The sequence below is a fragment of the Schistocerca serialis genome, chromosome 7 (genome assembly GCF_023864345.2).
Source record: "Schistocerca serialis cubense isolate TAMUIC-IGC-003099 chromosome 7, iqSchSeri2.2, whole genome shotgun sequence".
NCBI classification, from domain to species: Eukaryota; Metazoa; Arthropoda; class Insecta; order Orthoptera; family Acrididae; genus Schistocerca; species Schistocerca serialis.
In genome coordinates, this window is record NC_064644.1 from 227,381,268 (window position 1) to 227,405,833 (window position 24,566).

Below are 24,566 nucleotides of genomic sequence, written 5' to 3' on the forward strand. Positions count from 1 at the left end.
CATCAGGCAGAGAGAGAGAGAGAGAGAGAGAGAGAGAGAGAGAGAGAGAGAGAGAGAGAGAGGCGCATTTTGTCAAGGACTCAGTTTAGTAAGCGCTTGAAAACGGAGGTGCTCAACAAACTCCAGTGGTCGACACTCTAAGAGGCGTCGCGCGTCACGTTACAGGTATGGGACGTGGCGCAAGCCCATGATCTGGCTACTGCACTGACTTGGGCACGGCACTGTTAGAGATGAAGGGTGGCGTACCCGTCGCCCCGGTCCAAGATTCACGGTACTCATTTACTAGCGGACTGAGTGGACTTGGGTGGTCCTGCAGGGAATGGTACGACGTTTAGTGGCGTGCGAACTATGGATGTGGATGTATTGATCTATTTTTAGAAGCGATCTTCGATGTTTGTCCTTTTCCGCTGCCCCCCAATGGATGGCACCGACTTCCTCTTCAGACATCCGCAGCTTCACACGCAGATCACATCGTGGTTTTCCTTGGCAATATGCCACATCGGTCGCTACCTCAACGTCTGCCTGCCTGCCTGCCTGCCGATGCCCGTCACGGCCCTCCTGTCTGGGACGTCGTCCGAGTGGAGTCACGCACGTACGCGCGTGCGATTACTGCGACACACTCGAGAGGACGAGCCGCCTACGCTGAAGTCAACCTTGCCTCGTGCGTCTGTACGAAACCAGTGGCTTTCTTTACACGTATTACAGGGCTTTCTTAGTTTTCTTACTGACTTAAGCCTCGTAGACTTATCTTCTGTGATTTTTTTGACTACGTATTATTTACTAATACTAACCTATATAGGAATATTAGAAAAGCAATTACGCGCGAAGTTAGCAAAACTGGAACGTAACTATCGCTGTCAAGGTTTTTAAAATGGTTACAAGGCCTTCGTAAAACAACTATCGCTCTCACAGCACGCTGGTGAACAATTCTGCATAACGTATCCGGACACCCCCAAAAACATGTGGTTTTCATATTAGGTGCATTGTGCTGCCATCTATTACCAGGTACTTCATATCAGCGACCTCAGTAGTCATTTAGACATCGTGAGAGAGCACAATGGGGCGCTCCGCGGAACTCACGGACTTCGAACGTGGTCATACGTCTGAACGCGAGATTTCCACACTCCTAAACAGCCCTGGGTCCACTGATTCCGATGCGACAGTGAAGCGGAAACGTGAAGGGACACGCACAGCACAAAAGCGTACAGGCCGACCTCGTCTGTTGACTGACACAGACCGCCGATAGTTGAAGAGGGTCGTAATGTGTAATAGGCAAACATCTATCCTGACCGTCACACAGGAATTCCAAATTGCATCAGGATCCACTACAAGTACTATGACAGTTAGGCGGGAGGTGAGAAAACTTTGATTTCATGGTCCAGCGGCTGCTCGTAAGCCACACATCACGCCCGTAAATGCCTAACAACGCCTCGCTTGGTGTAAGAAGCGTCAACATTGGACGATTGAACAGCGCAAAAATTTACACAATGTGGCGATCCGATGGCAGCGTGTGGGTGTGGCGAATGCCCGGTGAATGTCATCTGCGAGCGTGTGTCGTGCCAACGGTAAAATTCGGAGGCAGTGGTGTCATGGTGTGGTCGTGTTTTTCATGGAGGTGGCTTGCACCCCTTGTTGTTTTGCGTCGCACTATCAAACACAAGCCTACATCGATGTTTTAAGCACCTTCTTTGCTTCCCACTGTTGAAGAGCAATTCGGGGATGGCGACTGTATCTTTCAACACGGTCGATCACCTGTTCATAAAGCACAGCCTGTAATGGAGTGGTTACACGATGATAACATTCCTGTAATGGACTGGCTTGCACAGAGTCCTGACCTGAATCCTATAGAGCACCTTTGGGATGTTTTGGAATGCCGACTTCGTGCCAGGCCTCACCGACCGACATCGATACCTCTCCTCAGTGCAGCACTCCGTAAAGAATGGCCTGCCATTCCCCAAGAAACCTGCCAGCACCTGATTGAACGTATGCCTATGAAAGTGGAAGCTGTCATCAAGGGTAAGGGTGGGCCAACACCATATTGAATTCCAGCATTAGCGATGGATGGCGCCACGAATCTTAACTCGTTTTCAGCCAGGTGACCGGATACTTTTGATCACATAGTGTAGGTTACTGTTGATAATCTCATGAACGCCACATATCACCGTAGCAGTTATTTAAGCACAAAACTGTTAAAATCGTTCACGTTACTTTAGCATCGTTCCCATGCAGCACGCCCGTTACTGCGTAATTAGCTGATCGCAGACTGATTATGCACTCCCATGATACAGTAGAAAGAAAGGCTACGTTTATCTGCGGTTATTGCGCGCGAATGGCGATGTGAAGAGTTTTACATAGCACACAGTTCAGGAGCGACGTAATGAGAAAACCAGTTATCGCGTGCTGACATACGTACATATGATCCCCCACCTTCTTAGCCTCCTTCTCCACTTTTTATTGGCGACTGTCCGCCGTGTTAGGGCGCGTTTTAAGCTTTTAATTCTGCGTCAGGATGCTCCTGTAACAACAATCCTCACTTACGCTAAGGGAGGCGTGCGGGGAAAACCGCATGAAGAGCCTATAAAAGCTGCTTCGACAGCGCATATAGGCCCCGGTTGGCGGCAGTGTGAGCTCCCGGTGGCAGTCGGCCAGGAGATGGGAGGATGTAGTGCGGGTGCTGGCAGGTGAGGGCGGCAACGCCGTGGCGGGGACCGGTTCCCGTGACCCGCAAGGCACCGCCTTTGTCTCACCGACGGCACCGGCTCCAGCTCCAGCTCCAGCTCCAGCGCCAGCGCCAGCGCCCGCTTACGTAAGCGGTGGTCCGCGGCGAAGGGCAGTCTAGCCGCGCCACGCAAGGTCGCTGCCCATTCAGGCGCGCGCCACCCAAATCGCCACTGCTCCCGGCACCGGCCAGTTGCTCAGGGCGCGGTGGAAGACAGAAGAACAAACCGATGTGAGACGTTCTGCGCCACTCATTTGCACGGAAGTGTTTAGCGGAAAAGCCGGATCAATTTGCAGCATATTAAAGAGGAAGTATCATGAAAAACTAATCCAGGGAAATCAAATCCTCACGATGTTTAATCCACTCACGAACAAAAAAGTGCCGCTTACTATTAAAATTCCTAGAGCACAAGTTCGTAGGACAATCAATCAACGTTTTGCTTCGGCGAATCATGAAAGAATTATCCCAATGGCACGGAAATCTGTAGATGTGATCTACATGTACGGACAAACAAATTATTACTATCTCAGAAAAATTGGATGATTCGTTCAAGAGAAAGTGCTTCACAAACTGAGCACGCCAATAACGCGTTGTTCCACCTCTGTCCTTTATGCAAGCAGTTCGGCTTGGCTCTGGTTGATAAAAGTTGTTGGATGTCCTCCTGAGGGATGTGACAAATACTGTCCAATTGGCGCGCTAGATCGTCAATAACCTATATGGTTTGAGGGCCCTGCCCATCGCGTTCTAACCGTTCTTAATTAGGGAGAGATCTGGCGACCTTGCTAGCCATCGTAGTTAGGCAAGCACAAACTCTCGCGGTGAGGCGGCGGCGATTATCTTGCTGAAGCCTAAGTCCAGAATGGTTTGCCATGACGGGCAACAAAAGAGCGTAGAATATCGTCGACGTACCGATATGCTGTAAGGATGCCGCAGAGGACAACCAAAGGCGACCTGCTGTCGAAACAAATGGCACCCCGGACCATCACACCTGGATGACAGGGCGTGTGGTGTCCCACCGCTGTCTGTGCGTCTCCTGATCTACAGACACGTCTTCGGCTGCAATCTCATCTACAGGAGAAGAATTGTCTTCAGTGACGAGTCCCGCTTTGAACTGAGATCTGATAACCAGCGAAGACGTGTCTTGAGACACTCGGCACAGTGCTGGGGTACCAACCTGACTGTCACTCGCCATACAGCCCGACACCCAGCAGTCATGGTCCGGGTTGCCATTTCTTTTCATAGCAGTCATAGCAGACCTCCTTACAGCACAGTGGTACGTCGACGATGTTCTACACCCCGTTTTGTTGCCCTTCATGGCAAGCCATCCTGGGCTTACATTTCAGCAAGGTAATGCCGGCGCCTGACCCCCCCCCCCCCCCCCCCCACACACACACACCGCGAGAGTTTCTACCGCTTGTCTTTGCACGTGCCAAACCCTACTTTGGCTAGCAGGGTTGTTTGGGGTATTAGGAGCAGAGTCCTCCAATCGTATCAGTATATTGACGATCTAACGCGCCAATTTAACAAAATCTGGTGATCTCTCCAAGGAGGACGTCCAATAACTGTATCAGTCATAATGACCAGAGAAGGACCAATTCGTTACTGACTTGCTCAGTCTGTGAAGCTTTTTTCCTCTTGAATAAACCATGGATTTTTTCTAAAGTTTAATCATTTGTTTGTGTTTAAAAGTACATAACATCTATCGATTTCCGTCCCATTCGGATGATTCCACCGTGGTGCGTCGTTGTCTTTTTTCTAACAGTGTATCTCTTAAAATGATCACGAAGGTAAAACTGTAGAGATTCGACGTCATACGGAGGATTACCAGCAGCCGCACACTATTCGCAGACGGAAAAGGAATGACTTGTGTGAGTGAGTGAGCGAGAGTGTGTGTGTGTGTGTGTGTGTGTGTGTGTGTGTGTGTGTGTGTGTGTGAGAGAGAGAGAGAGAGAGAGCGAGAGAGAGAGAGGTAGTGGGGGGCATCAGTGATACACGAAGTAAGCCTACCCTTCGCCACACAGAGTCCAGTTGCTTGGCTATATAAGTGCAGGTTAAAACATTCACTACTAGTCTGAGTGTTAAACGCACTGTGGCGACCTAATTGCACTCAGATAGTTTTCGAGATCCGGCTCTCGGCTGCAGAACAGTAAATAAACGTCGCCTCATATTGGTTCCTCAACATAACGGCAATAATCTCCACAAAGACACGGCATTTCAAAGCACTATATATAAGAAGCCATAACAAAAATCAACACTAAGTTTCCACGGGAACACAGCTTACTCTAACTACATCTCGGCAAGTCCGCCAACGCAGCTTCAGCTTCTAGCTGCCTAATACTTAGCCTTCCCATAACAAAGTAGTGCGTACGCACCAACATGCAACACTCACCTACAAGAATCGGAAATAACTTATTAAGCTTTTATTCATTTCTTGTCTTATAGATTATAGTCCCCGTTTCGCTTCCGGGTTACTCGCCAGACACTTTCAGAAGAGATATTTTACCAGTTAAATTTATATCTTTTCCACTTTTACTATATAATCATACTTTCCTCCCTAAATATTAAAACTCATTCGATGGCTTTTAGCGTAATTTCCTATCGAAACTCCCTCGGCATCGCCTAATTTAATTCGAGTATACGCCTATCCTTGTGATTCTTTTGCTGAAACTCATTTTACAACCGTTTTCCAAAGTGCTATCAGTTCCATTCAACTACTCTTCTAAAGTACATTTCCAAACGAAGGAGGAAGCACACGTCCTATTTTAACTAAGCCCAGTCCATATTAGGAATCCTTCGATACCAGTGGTTATCTATCACTTCATTCATTAAAAATTATAAATTCGTAAATTGGTTTACATGTCAACCATATACCTTATGAATTGTTGTCAATAGATATCAATGGAATAATTCTGAAGCCAACATGAAACATACCGATGTTAATTTTATAAAGTTATTTACAATCTTGTTTTCACTAAATTTTTAGTACAGGTAAGGTCACCATTTACCTTTTACTATTTTGGAGAGCTACAAATTTCTTTGCTCAGGAAAAACTCTGGACAGCAATCATACCCTAAGAAGACAACGAAGCCAACATACTATTAGCTAAGTATCAGATTTATCAGTTCTTTCAACATTAAGCAAAATGACGAACATTTGTAAAAATTGATGCGTCATTGGTTACGTGATCACTATTGACAGGTCATTTCACAAGCGGCACAGTAGCATTGGGTGCATTGTGTGGTATGGCTCAGCTACACGTCGAGAACTTACCCTCCGTTTTTAATTTGGCGAGGCACACGATGATGCAACTTCAAAACGATATACAGGTCGTATATTCCTACGGATCGCTTATTGATTTCTTTTAGCAATTATGTCCTTTGTTATTACCAAAATCTAATTACTTCCACATTACTTAAACCACATTCACAATAAACATTATGATTTGGAACGCGTCAATTAAGCAAAAGGTCGCAGAGACAACATGTTGCTCATTATAGGTTTGTGATTGGGGAGAAAGCTTAGGACTGCTTTTTATAACACTTTTGCTGTCTCCGTCAGCCGTTTAATTTCAATGGGTTCTACGACTAAGTATTGCACACCTTTGTGTCTCCAATGCTAGATTCATATAACCATTTGTAACATTTTATCAACCAGTCACGTCCGAGTCTTCAGCAGCTGTAAGAATTCTTTCCCAAGCGCACCTGTAAGTATTGTTAAAACAAGTAAAACATCAACACAACCAACAGTTCGTTCAAGTAATTTACGCATCTTAAAGTATTTACCAAAAACATGTAACTGACTTGTGTTTCAAGTGCACGATGCGGCATTTTCGCATCTGCTGAAACCCATCGAGCCGATAGTATCCAAAAACATCAAATAGCCCATCTAAAGTCAAGTCGTTGGAGATACACTGAATCGCCCGTGCTCAATTATTCCAACGTTTCAGTACACTCTACGGTCGTTAAATCAAACAATAGGTGGTCAAAAATGAACTGATAGTTCCAGCTGGTTTTTGTTAAGGAGTCAATCGTTATACACCTAAATTGCACTAAGAAACGAGAGCAGTTTACCAAGTTCTACGCCCTAATAGGCGCCTAAATATCCGCTGGGTTTCTCCGAGTTTCTTAAAGCTGTCCTCAACAATGTTCTACAGGCCGTAAAACTGGCGTGTCTCTTGTTTGTGTGTGTGTGTGTGTGTGTGTGTGTGTGTGTATGTATGTGTGTGTGAGAGAGAGAGAGAGAGAGAGAGAGAGAGAGGGAGAGATCTTAAGGCAAACAATATAACCATTCTGAAATTGTTAGTATCAGCTCTACTCGACGGATTGGCAATGAATCATTGTAGCGAATAGAGCTGCAGTGTAGGTTACTTCCAAAGTCTGAAGAGGTCGTGTGATCTCGGAAATTACCCTCCAGTCATCTGCGCCACATGGTAGCTACAGTCGAGCCGGCGAAATCTTTAAGAGATGTTAATAGCACGCAAAGCAGTAGGTGGCATCAGCAAATATGCCCCTGCCATATTAATCGCAAGTTGTTCTGCGGTAGGCAGTGGCCAGAAGTACGTAGTACGCGCCGAGTATGAACGCGCCAGGCGCGCCGCTACGTCAGCAGTGACTTTGCGATAACCGCACGGCGGGCCGGGGGAAGGACTTGACGCTGCCAGAACTTGTTGGCGTGCCAGTCCCTGTAGCGCAGGGGATAGCGCGTTGGACTTCTAATCCAAAGGTCGCGGGTTCGATTCCCGCCAGGGATGCACATTTTTAACCGGCACAGTTGATTGGAAAATAAACATGCAATTTCATTGCAAATGAAACTATGAGCTAATTGTAAAAAGATCTACCGCAAATGTAGTGCCAAAATCTGTAATTGGCAGCTTACTGGAAGTGTAGAGAACGAACTTTGTGGTACCAATAACTGCACTATCAGGAAACATTTGCAGACACTTTTTGGCGCTACGAACTTCACACGTTTTTGCCTGAAGTCCGTGAGAGAAGAGTGCGTTCTTTTACACCCATGTTGCTCGTTCTTGTTAATGTGTCTTATTTTACTCTCGTTTCAAGCTGTTCCTAGTTTTGGAAAAACCCACATAACACAGAGACTTAGTACAAATATTTCTGCTAACAGCCGCACGTGGGCTGCACATGAAGACCTCTACATCGACTTGTTCGTACAGCACAGAAGTAATGGAGATGCGCATGGAGACCTCTATGTTAATTTGTTTGTATAGCACAGTAATGACTCATGCAAGTATATAGTCTTTCTGATAGGACCATTCCTGCAAAACAAATGTCGTAAGAGCAAATGTCATTGTGAAATCTTTGGAACTTCAGTGTAGAAATGTACCACTGATAAAGAAACCAATCTTCTCGAATCTCCAGTCAAATGTTCAGTGCTCAGCGACTGCACAAAATGTCCTCATTTCCTCATATGGAACGGATTTAGAAATATTTTTCTATCGCATACAGGAACCACTACTGCTAAAATCTTTTACACTGTTAATGTGCCCTGTCTTCTGAAGGAACGCGTTTGGAACATTCATTTTCTCACCCTACCCACAAGCGCTGCGACTGTTCTGTTTACCGCAGCCTGCGTGTTTACAAGAGCCTTGACACGTACTGGAGGGAGTCCTAGCATCTGCTGCGACCAGTTTCTGTACAAACAATGTTAACTGGTCACCTATGCGCTCTTAATTATTGAAATTTCATCTGTTTCTGACAAATTAGCCACGTCTTCGTAACATTCGATAAGATCTGTTTAAAACAATTATCTCGCTAAGCTGTCATACTACTGATGAGATCTATGAATAAAAAGTACGCAGTAATAGTGTGACGTTTTGTTAGTGTGCTAGAGCACAGCATTGCACAAGTGACACAGGAAAGCAATGCCTCGCCTCCGCTCCGCCCCAGCCTAGTGCTGTTTATCTTTGGAAGCTCGCAGAGAAGAGCGCGCAGTGCACACGTGGTGGCCGCCGCGTGGCAGCGAGCGCCACGCCTGTCCTTTGTTCTGGCTGAACGTGATGAGGCCTAGCAGGCGGTGCCATCTGCACCGCGCAATGCCAAACTATCAAACACGGCTTGCAATTATACCTCATTGGCATCGGCGGGAACAATACAAGGAATTGCTCACTGTGTTGTCGAAGGGAGATTACGGATGGCGTGCTTTCACATCCAGCAGTCTAAATATACCATGTAAACCACACATCCACTACAACTATTTTGATGATCAAAATACTTTAATAATATTTCAAAATGAAATATACGACCTTTATGAATAATTTTAGTTGACTTTAAATGCGAACATTTACGGTTAGACTTTACCGTGACTTATTGACATTAAATGAAACAACAAGTTTGCTGTTACCAGTCACTGTTTGTTTATCTCCACGACGCGTTGCAAAGGTTTGAACCTCCGTCATCAGGGTACAGTAAATTTGTTAGTATATGCGTGTGCGTGTGTTTTCGATTTTCCTCCAAAAAATCTTCACACAAGCTTGTTGTTTCACTCAATTTTAGTTGCTTCTATATTTTTTGGGAGAGTAGTGTTCTCTAAAAGGCTGTCATTTGTGAATTGCTGTTCGCTGAAAATAAGTATGAATGTGATTCTGTGAGAGCAAATTGGAATACCAATGTCATTCACGCTTTACTCCGAAAGATATGCAAGTGAATCCTGAAATCCCACGCGAAGAAGGTAACTGCGTTTGCATCTTGTCTCCATAGTAAGCAAGCACAGTAAGCAAACAAACGCCTGACTTCTGGCAAGTTTGTCATTCAGTCAGATTTATTCCTATGATTATAATGCGATGCAAATTTTGACGAATGTAAGCATTTAGGAGAAATTCGTGTGGAACGATGATTTTTAAATTTTTTTCTGTGAACAATCCCTAGTCATTCTCTGCCTGTGTACTACCTGTAAAATATCCAAAAAGGGTTCTTCGGTTTCCCCATTTATCTGGTTACCCAAAATGATTCTATTTCGTTTTAGTCTGAAACGGATAAAAACCTACTCCGACCGCTACACGGACAGCGTTTCTACGATATCTGCAGTGATTCATAAGGATGCTATACATCTACTTGTACTCTGGAAGCCACATTACAGCGTGTGGCGGAAGATACTTCTCATACCCCTGTCCTTTTCTCTCTTCCCTGTTCCATAATGAATGGCACGTGGGACGAACAACTATCCATAAGCCCTAATTTCTCTAGTTTTCAACTAAATCCTTAGTGCTATGCAATGTCTATGTTGTAGCGCCCGCCTTTTGGAGTTTGAGCATCTCAGTAACTGCCGACTAAAAGATCCAGTGATGAAGCGCGCCTGCCTGCCTGCCTGCCTGCCTGCCTCTCTCTCTCTCTCTCTCTCTCTCTCTCACTCACTCACTCACTCAATTAATCCAGCTTGCTATCGTTCCCAGACCAATGATGGTCGCTCAAGACTTGGTGAAAAATTGTTTTCTAAGCCACTTCTTTTGAGGATGAATTACATTTCCATGACAGTCTCCCAATGAATCTCGACTTGGCACCTGCTTTTCCTACGACTTGTTACAAACCATTTTAAGCAGCTTAAATATTCTACTTCGGTTACCGTTTTCAATGATCTGCCGCGAATACTGCAGTGGGCAAGTAGTGCATCTCTTCGTCTATCTATGTGCTCGATGTCTTATTTATTTACGCGCTCACGGTCAACTGCCAGTCCATGCACCAACCATCAACACTAGTTTTCTGCGGCCTTTTAGCATTGCAACCTTCTTACAGACAACAGCGTTTGTCCGCTAACAGCCTCCTAAATTATCTACTACATCAGTGGTTCCCGACCTGAAGGTAATTACCCCCTGAGTGGTAAAATGAAATTTTCTGAGACGTAAAAACAAAAGTGTTCAGTTGTGGTTTGATCACGAAACTAGATTATTTTAACATATCAGAATCATATCACTATTTATTAACACTATAATACTGATTAAAAGGTTAATAATACATTTCTTTTCAAATACTAGCGTTAACGCACGACAATATGGTGAAGTATATAGCTTGTGAAACGAATATATGAGTAACATTTTCCTCACATAATCCAGCTACTTAACACATACTTTGTACCATGACTATGACAGTAAAACTTATACACATACCTCGCATATGCTTAAACAAGTCATGAAAATGCCTCACAGTTGTACGTAGTTCCCACAATGGAACATAAATTGCTTCAATATTGCAATATTGATTTCATAACAGATAAATGAACTGACAGCGCTACAAAACAGTGACTACTGTGGCATACATATAATTATTATTATTATTATTATTATTATTATTATTATTATTATTATTATTATTATCTTTCGCTTTCTCAGACGTTAAGTCCGGTTAAAAATGGAGTGACGCGGACCTTGATCAAGCGTCACTTCCTTTTAACTGTACAGTATGTGTTATATTGCATTTAGGAACTTTCGGGTAATTGAACATGTATCAATAATTACGGATTTCTGTAGTTGTATATATATGTTTGGATGTAGCTGTATTGCATTGATGTACTGGTGGATATTGTGTGGTATGACTCCTGTAGTTGATAGTATAATTCGTATGATGTCAACTTTATCCTGATGCCACATGTCCTTGACTTCCTCAGCCAGTTGGATGTATTTTTCAATTTTTTCTCCTGTTTTCTTTTGTATATTTGTTGTATTGGGTATGGATATTTCGATTAGTTGTGTTAATTTCTTCTTTTTATTGGTGAGTATGATGTCAGGTTTGTTATGTGGCGTTGTTTTATCTGTTATAATGGTTCTGTTCCAGTATAATTTGCATTCATCATTCTCCAGTACATTTTGTGGTGTATACTTGTATGTAGGAACGTGTTGTTTTAAAAGTTTATGTTGCAAGGCAAGCTGTTGATGTATTATTTTTGCGACATTGTCATGTCTTCTGGGGTATTCTGTATTTGCTAGTATTGTACACCCGCTTGTGATGTGATCTACTGTTTCTATTTGTTGTTTGCAAATTCTGCATTTATCTGTTGTGGTATTGGGATCTTTAATAATATGCTTACTGTAATATCTGGTGTTTATTGTTTGATCCTGTATTGCAATCATGAATCCTTCCGTCTCACTGTATATATTGCCTTTTCTTAGCCATGTGTTGGATGCGTCTTGATTGATGTGTGGCTGTGTTAGATGATACGGGTGCTTGCCATGAAGTGTTTTCTTTTTCAAATTTACTTTCTTCGTATCTGTTGATGTTATGTGATCTAAAGGGTTGTAGAAGTGGTTATGAACTTGCAGTGGTGTAGCCGATGTATTTATATGAGTGATTGCCTTGTGTATTTTGCTAGTTTCTGCTCGTTCTAGAAAGAATTTTCTTAAATTGTCTACCTGTGCATAATGTAGGTTTTTTATGTCGATAAATCCCCTTCCTCCTTCCTTTCTGCTTAATGTGAATCTTTCTGTTGCTGAATGTATGTGATGTATTCTATATTTGTGGCATTGTGATCGTGTAAGTGTATTGAGTGCTTTTAGGTCTATGTTACTCCATTTCACTACTCCAAATCAGTAGCTCAATATTGGTATGGCATAAGTATTTATAGCTTTCGTCTTGTTTCTTGCTGTCAATTATGTTTTCAGTATTTTTGTTAGTCTTTGTCTATATTTTTCTTTTAGTTCTTCTTTGATATTTGTATTATCTATTCCTATTTTTTGTCTGTATCCTAGATATTTATAGGCATCCGTTTTTTCCATCGCTTCTATGGAGTCACTGTGGTTATTCAGTATGTAATCTTCTTGTTTAGTGTGTTTTCCCTTGACTATGCTATTTTTCTTACATTTGTCTGTTCCAAAAGCCATACTTATATCATTGCTGAATCCTTCTGTTATCTTTAGTAATTGGTTGAGTTGTTGATTTGTTGCTGCCAGTAGTTTTAGATCATCCATGTATAGCAAATGTGTGATTTTGTGTGGGTATGTTCCAGTAATATTGTATCCATAATTTGTATTATTTAGCATGTTGGATAGTGGGTTCAGAGCAAGGCAGAACGAGAAAGGACTTAATGAGTCTCCTTGGTATATTCCACGCTTAATCTGTATTGGCTGTGATGTGATATTATTTGAATTTGTTTGGATGTTAAGTGTTCCAATTTTTCATTACTATGTTTAGGAACTGTATCAATTTAGGATCTACTTTGTATATTTCCAATATTTGTAGTAACCATGAGTGGGGTACACTATCTAAAGCTTTTTGATAATCAATGTATGCGTAGTGTAGCGACCTTTGTTTAGTTTTAGCTTGATATGTCATCTTTGCATCTATTATCAGTTGCTCTTTACATCCTCGTGCTCCTTTGCAACAGCCTTTTTGTTCTTCATTTATAATTTTGTTCTGTGTTGTATGTGTCATTAATTTCTGTGTAATGACTGAAGTTAATATTTTGTATATTGTTGGTAGGCATGTTATGGGGCGATATTTAGCTGGGTTTGCTGTGTCTGCTTGATCTTTAGGTTCCAGATAGGTTATTCCATGTGCAAGTGTATCAGGGAATGTGTATGGGTCTGCAATGTGACTGTTAAATAATTTAGTTAGATGTGAATGTGTTGAGGTGAACTTCTTTAGCCAGAAATTTGCTATTTTATCTTTTCCAGGGGCTTTCCAATTGTGAGTAGAATTAATTGCTTGGGTGACTTCATGTTGCAAAATTATCACTTCAGGCATTTGTATGTACCTGTTTCTGCTTGTGTCCATCGTGCATGCCTGTTATGTTGTACCGGGTTTGACCATATGTTGCTCCAGAAGTGTTCCATGTCTGTTATGTTTGGTGGATTGTCTATTTTAATGTGTGTGTTATCTATTGTCTGGTAAAATTTCTTTTGGTTTGTGTTGAATGTTTGGTTTAGTTTCCTTCTATTTTCACTTTTTTTGTATCTTCTGAGTCGTTTGGCTAATGCTTGTAATTTCTGCTTCTTTTCGTCTAATTGCTCTGTCGCTTCTTGTTGTGAGATTTTACCTAACCTTTTTCGTATTTTTCCGAGATTTCATTTCTTATAAATTGTGTTAGCTGTCCGATGTCTTTTCTCAGTTTTTCTATTTTGATCTGTAGCCTGTGTTGCCATGCTGCTTTTGTGGGTTTCTTCTGTGTGTTGGTTGGTTCTGATCTCTGCCTAGTGTGTATATTTAGTGTAGTGAGTGCTCCTATATAAACCAGTAGTTGTAACTCTTCCATAGTTGTGATTTCATTTATTTTGTTGTGTATGATTGTGTTGATAGTTTTTATTGGTGTTTCGACTTTTGGGTTATTTGGTGGTCTATGCAAGAATGGTCTAATGTCTGTATTTGTGTCTTTGTATTCTATATATGTTACCTGAAATTTTTCTTCTATATCTAACACCTGTGTCACTTCCTTATTATTATTATTATTATTATTATTATTATTATTATTATTATTATTATTATTATTAATGGTAGCCGCCAAACAAAGCTCTGACAGACTGAAGTCTTCCAGTTTCTACCAGATAAGAACTACAGAATCTAGTAACGAAGTGCTTTACAAACAGTAGGAATAAGTATACGGCACATATTTTGATTCGGTTGATTTTAAATGGGGGTGCAGGGTGTTGGTGAAATATGAGTGGCCGGAAGGGGGAGTGGGGCAGAGAGAGAGCATGTTTTGTAACATGCGTCTACCCTCAATGCGGATAGTTAGCTTCATTTTCTGTGGAGGAGTTTTACCTGCGATGCACAGTTTGGTTTATCTTCCAGTAAAAAAGGTTATCGGAAATAAGCAGTACCAACCGTTTCATGACTCACTAATTCGTGATTTAATGAAACATTTACAAAAACTAAATATTTGTCGTTTGTCATTTTAAAAATAAAGATGTTCAAAGAGAATCATTCTTACCCTACAGTTCAGTTAGGCGCTACTGTTGTTAGTGGGAAGAGGAAGGAGATACTACTTAATATCTGACTGAACAGTAACGACCCTGTAACGCTCCCTTGGGGCACTCCCGAAATTACGTTTAATTCAGTCTATTTTTGTTGCGTTAAAGACGACGGGCTGAGTTCTATCTGCAAGGATGTCCTGAATCCAATCATAAAACTGGTCTGACAGACCAGCTCGTATTCAGTGCAGTAAACGACACAGCAGAGCTGTCCCGGGTGCCTTTACAATTTCAATTAACACGCCATCAATTCAAGTGCCTTTACCAAAGGCTTCAGTCTCTTGCCCACAATTTAAGATATTAACAAAAATGCATGCTCTACAAAGAAGCAAATCATAGGGCAGCTGTTGCAGGTGGCAGATATTTACGTACGCGGTACGGTACCGCTGTACTAGGCGATGTATCGTTTTGCGACTAAACTTCTATAGTTGTTGCATTTGAAACGAAAGAGCAGAATTCTCCTCTGTAATAGAGACGAGGGTAAACTTGAGTTTTATAGAATGGGTCGTTTACCGCAGTCCCACCTTGCACCAAATTAACCGCCTCTCCCGCCTGTTAGTGTGACTTCCGGAGGTGCCAACCGACAAGCCAAGCCAAGCCGCCTACGGCAGAAATAGACGGCCGTTACGTGCTAAGCAGCGCCACCGACGCTGCACTGGCACCGCCCATCCCGGCACCAGAGGAACCGTTGCACCATTTGGCACGACACTGCCGCCAGGGTTCACAGAGTACTTACAGAGTAGGCAGCTGTGGGCAACTGGCATTACCTGCAACCAAAAGAAACGACACATTAGAAATCTAAGAACAGAATCATGCCTCTGATTCATTATGGTCAGAAAACTATGCAACATTCCGCTGCTGCATTATTTACATCGGCTACCATGGATGTACAATACATCTCTTTACATATCAAATACCGTTCATTTTATAGGTCTTTCTCCATTTCAACCACACGTTTGTGGAACAAAGTGTCCTATAATGTGTGTCTTATCCAAAACCACTCTGCGTTCAAGACGAGATTAAAACTTCAGCTGTTATCACCGTTTCCTATCGGCATATCAAAGCCGATTTCCCTCTGTCAAACACGGCACCATTATTACCGCCGCACTGTAAACTATCTGTGCTTTTCCCATCTCTTTCTGTTTTCTTTTTCCATATCGCTCTCTCTCTCTCTCTCTCTCTCTCTCTCTCTCTCTCTCTCTCTCTCACCAATCTTGTCCACTTTGGTTCATTCTGTACTGTTGCCCAAAGTTTCCGTTAAATTCGACAGGAACGTAGTGTGGAAATTGCTTATCACGATTTTAATGAAACTGTCTTCATCATGATTATTATGTGTATTCCTGCTGCACTATACTCACGGTAATGCTGACACACTAACGAGGTCTGCTTACATGTGGGAAGCATGAAAGTGCTAATCTTGCCCGAAGAAACAAATGCATAATTAAATACATAAAGACTAATGGAATTAGATTAGGAAAGGAGACAAAGTAGTACGAGTTTTGTTATTTGGGCAACGAAGTAACAGGTGACGGCTGAAGTAGAGAGGATATAAAATGTGGACTGGCAATGGCAAGAAAGCGTTTCTGAAGAAGAGACATTGGTTACGATCGAATACGGATTTGAGTATTAGAAGTCTTTTCTAAAAGTACGTGTCTGGAGTGTAGCCATGTATAGAAGTGAAATGTAGACGATAAACAGTTTAGCCAAGGACGAATAGAAGCTTTTCAAATGTGGTGCTACAAATGAATGCTGAAGATTAGATGGGTAGATCGCGTACTAATGAGGAGGTAATGAATAAAATTTGTGAAAAAGTGTGGTACAATCTGACTAGAAGAAGGGAACTGCTGACAGGGCACATTCTTTGACATCAAGGGATCACGAGATTAGTACTGGAGGGAAGCGTGGAGAGCAAAGGTCGTAGAGGGAGACGAAGAGGTGAGCACAGTAAGTAGATTCAGATTGATGTACGTTGCAGCAGTTACTCGGAGATGAGATTTGCACAGGACAGAATAGCATGGAGAGCTGCATCAAAAACCAGTCTTCGGAGTGAAAACAACAACAGAGATTTTCTGCCCCACAGTGATATGATCGCATCACTGGAAACAACAGTACAAAACATTTTCATCTGCGTGGGAAACAACAGCAAAAAAATATTTGCATGTATTCAATCTTCGATAATGCACAGATGATACGCACTTCGTAACTACATTAAGTATGGCGAAAACGCTAGGGTATCGCTGCTGCGAGCAACGTGTTTTGCTTTGTCCCTGATGCCGGAAGTCTCTTTGGTTGGTTTTAAACATTCGTGGAAACACCTAATACGAAACACGTGTATCTGCAATAGGACTTTCGTCTGAATACACCTCATCACGAACATGGAAAAAAAAATTTTTCGAAGGTAATATTAATGGGTATGGACTCTTTACGGTATAATACAGAAGTAACGGGAGAAGGGTCAGAAGACGCTGTGCCCCTAGAAGTACATGATACGAGACATTCGACTCGATAAATTGGCTATTAGTGGTCGGCTGCTATCACTAGCAGACTACCGCTGTTGTACAGCCAACAGAAGGCCCACATAATGAAATCTTCCTGTAATGAAACCTTCCAGAAAGGGCAGCGGTTCTCTATTTACATACGGCATATGCACAACGGTCCGCCGTTAGCAATCAACCGGTGTTCGCGTGAACATCGTTATGCGCCCTTTTCGCGTTCTGTGTGTGTCCTTGGAAGAGTATAATGGTGAAATACAGACTTCGGTAGCACTTTTCAACCATCTGTCGCATGTTCTTTATCCGAAGTCTGCAAGGTTTTTTTAAATAGTTGCCGCCATCCAGTTGGCTACAGACAGTTGGAGTGATATCCGTAGTGGGCAATTATTACATTTTTAGGATAAAACTTCTTTTTATAACCCGCTCATAATTTTATATGAAACGAGGTTTCATGTTTATGTTCCAAATAACTGTGCATCCTTCGAGGGAACCGATTCCGCGACCTTTGGATTACAAGTGTGCTACTGGGCCTAGCAATCCAACAAAACAATTTTAGTGTAACTTTTCTAACGTCATAGACCCGTTTTCTCAATGTTGCAGCTGTTTCAAAATGACAACAGCGGGCATGAGAGACTACGTCGGTAAAATATGACAGGTGTCTCATTTGTGAAGTCAAAGATGGGTAGCTATATCAGTTTCTAGTCAAAACGGGCGTCGCGAACAAGACAAGATGTGAGCCAAGAAAAACTTTTAATGTGAGATTTTACCATACACTGCTTGAGATTTCCCCTATTTATGCCAGATTCTGAAAGGTTCAGAGGTTGCTTTTGCACAATATTGATCCTATTACTGGGAATTAACTGGAGAGCTCAACGTGGTACGTCCACTCACCCACTTGCAGCTTCAACTCAGGCCCTTTCAAATCGTTTTGTGGTACACAAACACCTGAGTATCTGAAGGGAGTAAGCAAGTGCGAGGTTAATTTCTGGGAAGGCGGCTCTGTTGGCTGCGTCGCTGCTTTCTCAGGAGTGCCGTGAGATTCGTCGGCACATGCATCAGACGCGCATGCAACGCTCGACCTTGGGTTCCACAACGGGAGTGCCGTATCGGTAGTTACGCAATGCATCAACTCCCCCGTCCTCAAGTCAAAAGCCACTGGACCTTCATGTCAGTTCAGGGAGCGCCATAGGTTTTACTTTGTAATTCTGTGTAGGTTGTTTCATCTAGCAGTTCCTTTTCCCCTATTTAACATATTGTGTTCGGCGATTACATTTTAGACGTAGCAATAGTATCAGCGGCCAGCCCGACAGTATGTTTTCAGTTTCCAAGCTGTTAGATTGCTTGAACAAAGTGATGATCATCACATATTGCAAAAACGCTTTCTTTAGTTTTCAGGACTCTTATCCGCTGTCAACGGTCAGCAGCTCGTCGGCTGGTGGCAAACTTCCGGACATAACCGTCGATGATGTCACGCAGTAAGGGCTCCTAAAGTATCCGCTTGGTACTGTTTCCTACATAATGGTGAATTATCGGAAAAAAGCACGACCCAGCTCCAGTCGAATCTCGAACGCAGATGGAAGAATGTTGTGAAATCATCCTTCCATTATTTCGCAACATTTTACAACAGCGAGCAAAAGGAAATGTGCTGTCACATTTCACGAGCTCAGGTTCACAGCCGTGATAAGAAAAAATGTGTAAAATGTACCGAAATAGATCAGGAAGTACTCTTCAACTACGTTCTATATAACGAATGAATGCGTGAATGATAGGCTGGGATACTTTTATGCAGTGTAGGTGTACCAGTCTCAGGGCAGCTATTACGAGAGTGCGCTGAGAAGTAATGCCTCCGAATTATTTGTGAACTCTCTTCAAGCATTTTAAATAAAACAAACGTCATTAACATTCAACATTTTTATTATTCACGTCTACTTATAGCCCTCGGCCGCTACAGGACTCCTAACTGTAGTGTGTAATTTGGCGGTGTAGAATGTAACTGTCTCGGCGCGTGAGAAACAGCCTGCGGTAATCGAGTTTCGAAATATAAGACTTCATCAACACGCTCTCCTTGAGAATGACAGTCCAGACCAAACACGTGCGCTGCGACACCCGCAAAACTCCGACGCTTAGGGTTCACAGTCATCGCCATACAGTCCCGACTTGGCCCTATCTGATTTTCATCTTCATCCAAAACTTAACGAACAACTTCGAAATTTGGAAATTTGTGGTAAGGTCTTACGCGACCAAACTGCAGAGGTCATTGGTCTACACACTACTTAATCTAACTTACACAAACTTACACTATGGACAACACACACATCCATGCCCGACGAAGGACTCGGACCTCTGACGGGGGGAGCCGCACAGACAGTGACAAGACGCCTGAGACCGCGCGGCTTCCCCGCGCGCAGCCAAACACCTTCGAGGACTTCAGTTTGATAGTGATCAAGCGCGGTGCAAGCAGAGGTGAGGTTGCAGCTCTGCCTACTAAGTCAAACATTCTCAAGTGACGTTATCAACACATAGGTGTCTCCTGGAAAGAAATGCGTTCGTCGCCAGAGAAATAAATATGCAGACATGAAGGTTAGAAAGACGTACACTGTTAATAACGCTTTTTTTAAAATTCGGAGGTATTACTTTTCAGCACGCTCTCTTATCTAGACAGTCGTACACGCTATCGTCGTGTAACGTGTAATTTACGACTTCCTGCTATACCTTTCTAGGAGTAACTTAACTATATATGGGACTACAAACACCCCGAAGTACGAATACGAGCAATGAACCGGTCCGAGAAACTGTGCTACGGACATGGCGCGTGTGTCTTGGCGCCGCTCTGCATTTCTTGCGCTATCGTTTCCATTCGACTAGGCTCCAGCAAGCTTGTCGTCCCGAATCTAATTCGCCTTCACATTTCAGTTGTGAATGCAACAAAATAAATAAATAAATAAAAGACCGAGCGCGCTGAGTGCCGTTCCATATACCACATCTAAGCTATTTATTTTGTCCAACAAGTAGTTGCAACATATACGAAGCTTAATGGTTCCATTTGAACTTAGTAAGGGAGATAAGGTATACGGCTCCGTACTTCGAAGGAACATTCCTGATAATTAGTTTCTTCTGCTTTATATTTCAAAGTTATAAATTGCCTAAGCAACTAGACAGAGCACTACGGGTAATACTACGTTCAACTGTGCGAATACTTTACAACTAAACTTAAGCCAACAAATGAGTAGTGACTGCCAAGATTTTCTCGACAGAATGCGTACACTGCTCAATATGTTCTTGCACGTTTAGGCGTGTTGACAATTTCTTGATTTACACTCAATATTTCGTCGACCGATGAATACAACGGGGTCAGGCATCAAAATAGTGCACGTAAAAATGAATCGCCAACCCATCCACAAGTCAGTCTTCTGCTCAGTGAATGAGAAACAACTTTAACGACAAACCGTTCAGCAGAAGTTTGGTGAGCATCGTATTCCTGACATTGCAATAATACATCTACATCTACATCCATACTCCGCAAGCCACCTGATGGTGTGTGGCGGAGGGTACCTTGAGTACCTTTATCGGTTCTCCCTTCTATTCCAGTCTCGTATTTTTCGTGGAAAGAAGGATTGTCGGTATGCTTCTGTGTGGGCTCTAATCTCTCTGATTTTATCCTCATGGTCTCTTCGCGAAATATACGTAGGAGGGAGCAATATACTGCATGACTCTTCGGTGAAGCTATGTTCTCGAAACTTCAACAAAAGCCCGTACCGAGCTACTGGGCACCTCTCCTGCAGAATCTTCCACTGGAGTTTATCTATCATCTCCGTAACGCTTTCGCGATTACTAAATGATCTTGTAACGAAGCGCGTTGCTCTCCGTTGGATCTTCTCTATCTCTTCTATCAACCCTATCTGGTATGGATCCCACACTGCTGAGCAGTATTCAAGCAGTGAGCGAACAAGCGTTCTGTAACCTACTTCCTTTGTTTTCGGATTGCATTTCCTTAGGATTCTTCCAATGAATCTCAGTCTGGCATCTGCTTTACCGACGATCAACTTTATATGATCATTCCATTTTAAATCACTCCTAATGCGTACTCCCAGATAATTTATGGAATTAACTGCTTCCAGTTGCTGACCTGCTATTTTGTAGCTAAATGATAAGGGATCTATCTTTCTATGTATTCGCAGCACATTACACCTGTCTACATTGATATTCAATGCCCATTCCGTGCACCATGCGTCAATTCGCTGCAGATCCTCCTGCATTTCAGTACAATTTTCCATTGTTACAACCTCTCGATACACCACAGCATCATCCGCAAAAAGCCTCAGTGAACTTCCGATGTCATCCACAAGGTCATTTATGTATATTGTGAATAGCAACGGTCCTATGACACTCCCCCCTGCGGCACACCTGAAATCACTCTTACTTCGGAAGACTTCTCTCCATTGAGAATGACATGCTGCGTTCTGTTATCTAGGAACTCTTCAATCCAATCACACGTGAACCCGTGTCTATGGCCCTCTGAGTCTCGTGGACGAATAGCGCGAGCTGGGTTTCACACGACCGTCTTTTTCGAAACCCATGCTGATTCCTACAGAGTAGATTTCTAGTCTCCAGAAAAGTCATTATAATCGACCATAATACGTGTTCCAAAATTCTACAACTGACCGACGTTAGGTCTATAGTTCTGCACATCTGTTCGACGTCCCTTCTTGAAAACGGGGATGACCTGTGCCCTTTTCCAATCCTTTGGAACGCTACGCTGTTCTAGAGACCTACGTTTCAGACGGGAGTACGTTTCGTCATACCTAGTCCATGCACATTTTTGGAATCCGTAGATCCCGTTTAGTAGTGACTTTTTTCGTTTGTGCATCCTCGTTTGTGAGATTCGCTGAATTTCCTCGACCTGTCTACTCCAAAGATGGTCAGAGGCAAAAACAATGGCAATGTAGGACGGTAGAAGCAGCAAACAGAGGGGACGGGTAGTTGGAAACATTGCAGCACAGGTTAGTGGTGGTTAAATGCTGGAGAACATCAGCGGTGTGAGTGGTTCTTTCCGCGCTAAGCATTCCAGCAACAGGACGGCAGCCAGGATGTTTTGCCGCGTCTGCGCTTGGCCGCAGCTGTTTATCTTTCGCGATGATTTCGGAATGCGGACGGCAGATAGCAAGAGATCCTTTTTGTAAGGCCCTGGTGTTCACAACATCTTAAGAAGCTGTGTTACTCCGTGCTACCTTCGGGACGGCGAACTTGTGCCACTAGGCTGTGGTCGTAGTCCTAACGTTGAGCTTATTTATGTCGGAGGCTTTAAATTGGCGCTGAAACTTCGCTGTCGTTACCAGCTTAGGTCACTGTACCAAAACAAAACGGCTGAAGAAATGCAAGAGGTGTGTAATAGCCACAAGCGATTACCGGGAAAATCGTTTACCTTCTGATCCGCAGTATATGCCATAGAAGTACTGGCAGTCGATATGATCAGATCCAGTGAGCTCTTCTGCATATCAGGTCTGTGAAGCTGCTTTATCTTTGAAAAAACATAGTTTCTGGAGCAAAAGGATTTATTTTTATTTCCATTGTCAAGAAGTAACGTAATCTAATAAGCGAGAAGTTTGGTCGCCTGCGTTGTTTTTATGTAGAAGTTTCTGACCTACGCCTGTCACCTATGTAAAATGCCAGCATGTGCAGCGAAATGACGCGAATGGTCCCTGTACTTAATATCATTTTGCAGGTACATTATACCAGGCTTACTGACGAATACGGGTACCGATTACTATTTTGACAATGACTTCCAACATTATTCAAGTGCCGAGATCTGTGTGAAGATTGTTTTTGTCATTGCACTCCTAAGACATGCGTATGACCTGAGACGTATTATGTGGATGGCGTTATGAGTGCTTATGCAATGTTATACTGTTAGTCTATTGTACCTTCTCGAAAGTTTTGGACATAAAGGATCGTGAAATTAATACTGGTACATAACACTCCTCCCGAACACCGACGACAAAAATGTTTTATTTCTGAAAATTTGAACCATGTACGCCTGGGTTGTATGCAACAGAACTAGCAAACTTGACCGTCTTCTTATATTCACAATACAGACTACTCGAAAACAGTTGACGCGTATTATGCAGAACACCTTCTGTAACAATACACAAAACTGGCATCTTAGCGTTTTTCCTCAATGGCAATGTACTTGTTCAAAACTCCACTTGTCACAATGGCCAATAACATCACCTGAATCAACAGGAAGTATACCCACCTCTCCAGTCTTAAAACCTGTCTGAAGTGACGAATTTTTAGCCTTTTCGAGACATTATAATGAGCGAGTATATTGTTAACTTGGCCAAGTAATTTTTCCCCACAGCACAGAAAGCAGACATAACTGCAATAAGCAAAAGTAGTGCGAGTGCTAAGTAACGACCTTTTCAGTTCTCCTTATTTTCGAACGGACTTTGGCCTGCGTCGACTACTGTCGCAAATTGTCGCCAAATTTTTGAAGGCCCTGAAAACAGCGGCGGGATATCATCAGAGAAATGCTGAACAACGAGTTCATTTGGAAACGTTTGGCTTGTGACCAACTACATCTGACGGAAGAAGTACTCTGAGCTAAGACGTAACCTAACGTCACCCATGATGACGCTCTTTCTCCAGCAATTGACTGCCTGTAAGAAAGAAGACATTTCGAAATTTTGCGCAGTCAGTGGACCCCCCCCCCCCCCTGTTATGAAGACTCCCAAATCTAATCGGTACAGTAAAGCTGATAGTAAAACGTTCTAAGTTACACACTTTGGATGACGCAGCAGAAGCCAAGATTTTGCTTTATTCCCAGACATTATATGTAGCAACGTTAGAAATAAGGAGCTAAATCAGGTATTTCTTCGAACTGTACTTAAAAAAAATCAATGAACTGCCGAAGTATGTAGGCCTGTACCGCACCAACCGAAGTGACACCGTTCAGTGGCACTGGAAGAACCTCCAGCAGATGCACTCTGGGACGCAGACAGCGTGCGCCCGTGTTTACAATAAGCGGGTCACATTCCTTCAGCTGATCGTCATTAATGAACTTGTCGATGGGATATTAAACTAACACTTCTCTCCCACTAGCTAAGATATTTTGTAATTATTTTAATTTTAAAGTACCCACAAGGTTGAGTTTCTCAAATGTAACTTTCACTGACTTTCTTCGTCGAAAGTTGCTTGGCTGACGTTTGTAAGAATTCACCCTCAATATCCACACAAATTTCTCAACTACTGAACAACTTTTTAGTCGCTTGAGACGAGAGATTCAAATCGTGAAATATCTGTAAAGAATGAGACAGTTATGTAATAGTTGAGAAACACGGGGACAATAATTAGTAACAAACAGGAAACAACTAGCCCGCAACATAAAGTCAAACTGTGGAAAATAATAATAATAATAATAATATTCGACAGAGTGATGGAACGCCTATAT

The 24,566-nt window shown here is 42.8% G+C and overlaps 1 protein-coding gene and 1 non-coding gene across 2 annotated transcripts in view; one reads left to right on the forward strand and one right to left on the reverse strand.

The window, feature by feature from the left end:
* Positions 1–24,566, reverse strand: part of LOC126412125 (Krueppel-like factor 16) — a 268,092-nt gene that overhangs the window by 76,839 nt on the left and 166,687 nt on the right. The window lies entirely within an intron of this gene.
* On the forward strand, positions 7,397–7,469 carry Trnar-ucu (transfer RNA arginine (anticodon UCU)). The gene has a single exon. It is a non-coding gene; the product is annotated as a tRNA-Arg (tRNA).